Genomic DNA, 7446 nt, shown 5'->3' on the forward strand with positions numbered 1-7446 from the left:
GCAAAAGGGACACGAATATGACCAGGAATGACCTAGATAGGTGCACACCAAGAAGACAGTTGTCCAAGTCAGCTGAGCCCAGACGTCCTTGTTTTCTAGTCCCCAAAAGGGTTGCACAGACAATGGATCAGAATAGCCTGACTGGTACTGGGAAGCTGCCCAAGGTGATGGGAGAATGCAGAACGCAGGTGCCTGTCACTCAGCTGTCCAGGGCGAGCCGTTTCCAACCTGCCCCATTCTCTGCAGATCGGTCCCTGTCAGGAGCAAATGCCAACATTTTGCAGCCTTTGAGGCTAAATCACAGAGTTAGAAGTGCAACCTGACATGATCAATGAGCATGTGAAAGAAAATAACCAGGACAAAGAAACTCGGGTGGTTACCAAAACTCATGTTCCTGGAGAAGAAAGCTTGTACTTCTGTATATCTGCAAGTTTCCTGTCAGGGATATTAGTGTGGACACACGCATGTGTGTGCATATGTGATCCAAAATCGCCTGACAGTACACTTGTGAATATGAAGTGTTGGAACTGACCGAGCCAGGCGATGGAAGTCGGATAGCGAAAACATGAAAGCTATAGGGAAAGGTACATACTCAGGCCATGAGAAGCACTGGAGCCGGGGTACCAATGCCTGTTATCTCACTGAGTGAGCAGTTTCTAAGTGGAATCACAGTGGTGCACCCAGGAAGCCTGGCAGAAAGGAGAGGCAGGAAGAAATTGACTGGGGGCCACCAGTGAGAGTGCAGAGGATCCAAGACAGAGAAGAGGCTATAATCCTAGACACAGAAGCCACAGTGGGTGACCCCACAGCCCCTTGGACATGCAGCTACAAAGGCCTTTCCATCCTTCTCGAACACTGGGCATTCTTTCCCTGACCGTACCACGAGCATGAGCAACACTTGCCATTTATGTGAGGTTTCAGAAATGGACAAGCACGGCAGCATAGGCACTTGCTACCTGCATAGTCTTCCAGTCTGAAACACCACTTTTGTACTCTTTGCAGAAAGCATATATAGGGGGGCAGGACTATAGGATGGATGGCTTAGATTGCTCCTGTTGCTGCTCCCAGCCCCACAGGATTGGGTAACTGGGCAGGCTGGTACGTGTTCTCAGATGGAGAGCAAAACCACTTGAAAGGGCCTCGATAGGGTAAATGGGCAGACGTACATGTCTCCCGCACCAGTGAGTCACAGGAGCTTAACAGGGAGTTGTCCTTAGCCACTCACTGGCAGGAATTTGAACAAGGTTCAGGGAGCTTCCTCATGCCAGCAGAGCATGCCCCATTTTTCCCTCTGTGAAAAGTGTGGCCAAGCCACCTCAGGCCTGTGCAGGTTCATGTCTGTCCAGTGAGGGAGGGAGGGTTACCCGACCCCTTCTGTGGTTCAGCAGTGACTGCCCACTGTTGGCTTTCAAGATTGAGAAAGCACTCTCAATCTAAAATATCTGGACCAAAATATCTGATCTCCCGTTGGTGCAACTCACTCAGGAGGAGAAGGGCTTGCCTTCACTCAAAGGATAAGCTTCTCCTATAAGTGCTGGTGTCCATAGAGTGGCAAATGGCAACAGCACCACTTAAAGAGAAGGAGACACACAGACACCAGCCCTGGTACACACAAGGAAGGATTGCTCCAAACAGTGCTATGCCAAAGCAGAGACAAAGAGACAGAGAGCTCTATGCCCTAAGGTCCTGGTGTCCCTGAACAAGAGATCAACGTGGCAAACGGTGGGCTTTTTCCCTACTCCCCTAGCATTTGGCCAGCAACAGTCTGTCTGTCCCGTGGAGAAAAGTGTTCAGCCACGTGGCACCCCTGTGTATCCTTTGGATACTCAGGGAGAGCTCCCAGTTATTGAAGGTCCTGTGGGACACAGGAGTGTGCTGTTTGGATTGTGGATCAGCAATCCGTGGTTGGAATTTCCAGAACCAGACCAATGACAGCGCCTGAGGTAGCGGCAGATGCAAAACCTGCTAGCTCTCTGGAGCAGAGTCTGGCCACGCAGTGGAGCAGATCCCAGGAACCACGGAAGATGCCTTCCGGTCTAGGGGCGTGTCCATCGTTTACATTCCACCCCCCTCTCGGCCATTGATCTAGATCTGGGTCAGCTGCCTGTGTGTGGCTCACAGCCTAGAGCCCCGCCTGTATGGCTGATGTCCCAGGGCCCATTCACCCTGTTCTGGGCTGCCACCATCCGTTTCTATAGTTCAGCCGACACCACACCCACATGAGCCATAGCCTCTGAACCATGCCCCACACTCCCCACAGCAAAAACGCTAGTGGGCCCCACAGGATTACTGCACCCTGGGCTGCCATTGCTCACCACTTGCTGTGATACTATTAAGTCCTGTCCTTTAGCATCTGACCCAGGCTGGGGTCATGGCCAGAGCCAAAAGGAGCGCGAGAGGCGGTCAGAGGAAAGCGGGAGCGTCCTGGGACCCCATACCTCCTTAGTTGTGAGCCTGGGTTCTCAGGGGGATGGGGCCCCGTGGCCGGTCCTGATAATGCTGCGCATGGCTGGGATTTTGCAGCCACCAGTGGCCACACCAGGCGAAGATGCCACCCTCTTCAGAGTGGAGGCAGGAGAGGACGGCGAGGCCCAGGTGGACGGAGTCGTGGCAGGGATCAGACAGGGTTTCTATCTGCTTACAGAGGACATCCTTGAGGATGTGGAGGTTGTGCCAGATGAGGAGCAGCAACAGGGGTTCCTCGTTGGAGTTGCAGAAGACGGTGGAGGAGCAGTGCCAGGAAAGGCCTGGAGGCCCGAGTGAGCTTCCGGCACTAGATGTGCTGCAGGCACTGGCGACCCTGCAAGGGGATCTGAGCTCTGAGCCTGAGAAAACCTGCAGGGCCTACGTTTGGTTCACGTGCAAGAGCCATGAGAGGAGGAAGCGTGACTTGGCTCAGAAGAGTGCCATCATCCAGGGCATCCCTGGCTTCTGGGCCAACGTGGTATCCTTTCTGCTACTCCCTGTGGTCCGCTGCTCAGGAGGAGGGGGAGGTGCAGAGGCAGGAGCAGGAGCAGGGGTGGAGGCAAGGGCGCAAGATGGGTGCTGGTGGACCCTGAAGGAAGTGTGGTACTGGGCAGTTGGCAGGCTCCAAAGGCACAGCTGAGTAGGGTCTGGGCAGGGCCACACCTGTACGTGTCGCAGCCATGACTTTGTGTGTCTACTTCAGGCCTGATCTGAGGAGGAACAGCCTCTAAGTCAGAAAGGACAGAGACAGTACACCAGGGCAGCCTTTGCTGACAGATATTGTTGTAAAGGATGAATGATTCCAAAGATAACTGAGATCTGGGAGTAACACACACACACACACACACACACAACATATGTAGACATACACTAGCCAACACTAACTCCTTTGCTTTCAGACAGGGTTTGTCACAACGACTGTAAGTCCTACCATGTAAGCAGTGACATGCCACTACCCAGCATACACAGGTCTGGGAAATAACAGCTATCAGAAACAGCCCCTGCTTGGGGAATGGCAGACCACCTCAGATGCAGAACACCACCAGGAACACAGAGCCATGAGCTTTTCTGATGGTATGGCAGGGCCTGAGCTCATCAGTAGTGGCTGGGTAAGCAGAAGTGCCCAGCATCCTTGAAGATGCCTGTTCCCATGTTGTTCTTCCACCCCAGAGTAGGGCTGATGCTCCTGGCTCTTCTTGGCCCAGCATGTGGCATAAATGGCTCCTTGACCTCAAGCAGATTATGAACCATCCTCAAGTTTCTGTCATGATCAGCGACCAAGATAAAGACTTTCTCAGCTATATGATCGACTTGAATGTCAGGGAGGGAGACTGAGGTCAGGTGGGTATGGGACTTAGTGGGGTGTTGGATGATCATGTTATCCATGCTCCTATACTGTGAGAGTTTGGAGAGGCTTCGTGGAAGCTGTTAATGCCTGCCTGGGAGGCAAGCTGAGGACCCTAGAAGCTTGCACCTTTTCCCTCCTCCCTATCCTAGCAGGTACAGGTGTGAATCATCCACGGTCATGCAGCAAGCTGATCTTTTCCTTTCGGGACCACCCCTATTTCTTGAAAAGAGTGATCACTAAGGAGTATTACCTTGACATCCCTGGTAAAATATGAGTCCGGGAATGATGATTGTGGGTGTGCAGGGGTGTGGATGATCCACCTATGGGATCCACACCCATCTCCTCTCTTCCTGCAGGGTATAGGGGACATTGTTCCACTCCAGTCCATTGGTTCTGGGACTTTGAACAGGGAGCATCAACTGCAGGCTGGACACCTGGAGCCTTAACTTTCTCAACTGGTTTTCAGGTGCAACTGCCCAGAATCAGACAGGATTACTGAGGTGGTATTGTTTTGGTCCTGCATACAGTTGATGATTGTTGTTGGAGTTCTTGGCTGCTCGTGTGAGGGTTCGGATCCTGGTCAGCCCAGGGCTGAGCTTGCTCAGGAGCAAAGTGTTGCCAGCAGATTATCAGCGAAGATGAGTGGGACGGTCCCCTGTAGGCCTACCCCAGGAGAGAAGATTCTTCCATGACAGAAACACATGTGGTGAAGGGGTCTCGAGGTGGGCCATGAAGGGACAGCCCTGTACTAGCTGGGACACTGTCCTTTCCCAAACGGGGATGCTCAGCCTCATGCAAGCTGGCTGCGGAGTCTGAATTTGGGCCATGCATGTAGCAAGTGGCCTGCTGAGACTGGGGGCTTGGGGATTCAGTGTGTCTGTGAGTGAAGCAACTCCCCTCAAATCAGTTGTGATTGCAGAGTGAGAGTCCTAGGTGATACTACTAGAGGCAGGGTGAATTAAGTTTCTTTGTCAGAATCCTCCTTCCATGGGTCCTGCCAACCCCTGGCCTCCTGCTGCTCACTGAGTTTGAGATTGCCTGGGCCATACACTCCGGCCCCTTACCCTGGGAAGGCCTATCATTGCAAGGGCGTCCTCTCCGAGGTCCCAGTGCACCTGTGTGCTGACTGTGGGATCTTCTGTGAATGTCCACATCCACCACTCGATGGCTCAGCACCACCACACATGCTGCATTGGCAGTGGCTTCAGGCTACCTTGGGAAAATATGGAAGAGCTCGGGGAGGAGGCAGACAGGAAGCCACAAGGACAGGACATGGTGCCTACTGACTCCATCTCCGACATTGCAGCGACCAACCACCCTTAGACTGGGGACGCCTCGTGCTTCCTCTTATGGTTGCTCAGCACGTGCTCTCCTGTCGCCTTCATATCTACATCTTCCTTGGGCCAGACACATGCACACACACACACAGAGTGCAGACATAAACACACAGTGTATACAAACACATGCTCAGCATGGGGACACAAACACAAACAGGGAACACAGGCTCCTGAAACACCTTTGTTTCCTGTTTGGGTTTGTGTCCCCATGCTGAGCATGTGTGTGTATACACATGTGCTTGCATCAGACATGTTTGTGTGTGCGTGTGTGTGTGTGTGTGTGTGTGTGTCCAGCCTAGGGCAGACGCAGAGATGAAGACCAAATACAAAAACACGCTCACCATTTCTACCTTGCTATTGTGTTTGTTTAGACCGGGAAGAGGCGTTACATGTGTCCCATGGAGAAAAGTATCCAGCCACATGGAGCCCCTGTTTATCCTCTGGTCCCTCAGGGAGATTTCTCAGTTATTGAGGGTCCTGAGGGACACAGGACTGTGCTGTTCAGATTGCGAAGCAGGAACCCATCCTTGGAATTTCCAGAGCCTGGACAATGACAGTGCCTGGGGGGTCAGCAGATGCAAAACCCATTACCTCCCTGGAGCAGTATATGCCATGTGGGTGCACTGTAGCCCAGGAACCCTGGAAGATGCCCTATGTTTGAGGGGCGTGTCCATAAGGGTGCCGCCACCGCGCTCTCGGCCATTGGACTAGATTTGGGCCAGCAGCCTGTGCGTGGCTCACAGCCTAGGGATCCGCCTATTCGGATGATTTCCCCAGGGCCCCTTCACCTTGTCCCGTGCTGTCTGCCACCCCTTTCTTCAGCCTCAGGCCACCAGACACACACCAGCTCCCGCTTCCCTACCATCCCCCTCACTCCCAGCCCCCAAAGAGCTAGTGGGTCCCACAGGATTCCTGAATCCTGAGCCGCATTTGCACACCACTTGTTGTGCTATTATGTCCCATCCCTTCACATCTGCCCCAGCCTCGGGTCACGACCAGGGCCAAGAGGAGTGTGAAAGGCAGTCAGAGGAATGCAGGAGCATCCTGGGACCGCAGACCTTCCTAGCTGTGAGTCCCGGTTTCAGGACGCTGTGGTTGGTGGCCTGCCATCCTCACGCTTTTTGAGGCTGGGACCTTGCAGCCACAAGTTGTCATGCCAGGCAAAGGAGCCACGCTATGCAGAGTGGAGGTGAAGGAGGAAGGTGCACCCCTGGTGGACGGTTGGGTGGTTGTTCTAGCTGCTTGTGGAAGACGTCATGGAGGAGGTGGAGGTTGTGGCAGATGAGGAGCAGCAATAGGGCTTCCTCCAGGAGCTGAGAAGACGGTGGAGGAGCAGGGCCAGGAAAGGCCTGGGAACTCTATTGAGATTCCAGGGCAAGACGCGCTGCAGGCACTGGCTGCCCTGCTGGTGGAACTGAGCTCTGAGCATAAGAAAAACTGCAGGGCCTACTTCCAGTTCATGTGCAAGAACCATCAGAGGAGGAAGCCTGACTTGGCTTGGAGGAGCGCCATCATCTGGGGCATCCCTTGCTTCTGGGCCATAGCTGTATCCTTTCTTCTGCTCTTTGAAGTCTGCTGCTCAGGAAGAGGAGGAGGCGCAGGAACCTTTTCCCTCCTCCCGAGCCTGACAGGTGCTGTTGCGGAGCCATCCATCGTCCCACTGCAAGTTGATATTTTCCTTTCAGGAACCCCCTACTTCTTGAACACAGTGACCACTAAGTAGAATTACCTTGACATCACTTGTAAAACGTGGTTCCTGGGGTGATGAGTGTGGGTGTGCAAGGTTGTGGATTGTCCACCTGTGGGATCCACACCCATTTCCCCTGTCTCTCTGTAGGGTATAGGGCACGTTTTTCCACTCCTGTCCACTGGTTCTGGGACTTTGAACGGGGAGCATCCAGCCACAGCATGGACACCAGGAGCCTTAACTTTCTCGGCTGGTGGTTAGGTCACAACTGCTCAGAACTGAACAGGATTGCTGAGGTGTGGTTGCTTTGGGCCTGAACACAGTTAGCAATTCCTTTTGGGATTTTTGGCTGCTGGCTCACCTTGCTCGTATTGCCAGCAGACTGTCGGCCAAGATGTGTGGGACGATCCCCTGAAGTAGTACCCTGGGCAGGAAGGTTCTTCCATGAGAGTAACTGACAGAAACATGTGGAGATGGGGTCTGAAGGTGGGCCCTGAAGGGACACTCGTGTGATACTACAGGGACACTGTCCTTTCCCAAATGGGGATGCTCAGACTCATGCAAGCTGGCTGTGGAGCCTGAATTTGGCTTGTGCATGTAGCAGGGGA

The 7446-nt window shown here is 53.5% G+C and overlaps 1 pseudogene; it reads left to right on the forward strand.

Annotated features, from left to right (window-relative positions):
* Positions 1–565: 565 nt before the first annotated feature.
* On the forward strand, positions 566–4475 carry LOC108634729 (annotated as a pseudogene).
* Positions 4476–7446: the final 2971 nt, after the last annotated feature.

This window comes from Capra hircus, unplaced genomic scaffold, assembly GCF_001704415.2.
Source record: "Capra hircus breed San Clemente unplaced genomic scaffold, ASM170441v1, whole genome shotgun sequence".
In the NCBI taxonomy this organism is placed as follows: Eukaryota; Metazoa; Chordata; class Mammalia; order Artiodactyla; family Bovidae; genus Capra; species Capra hircus.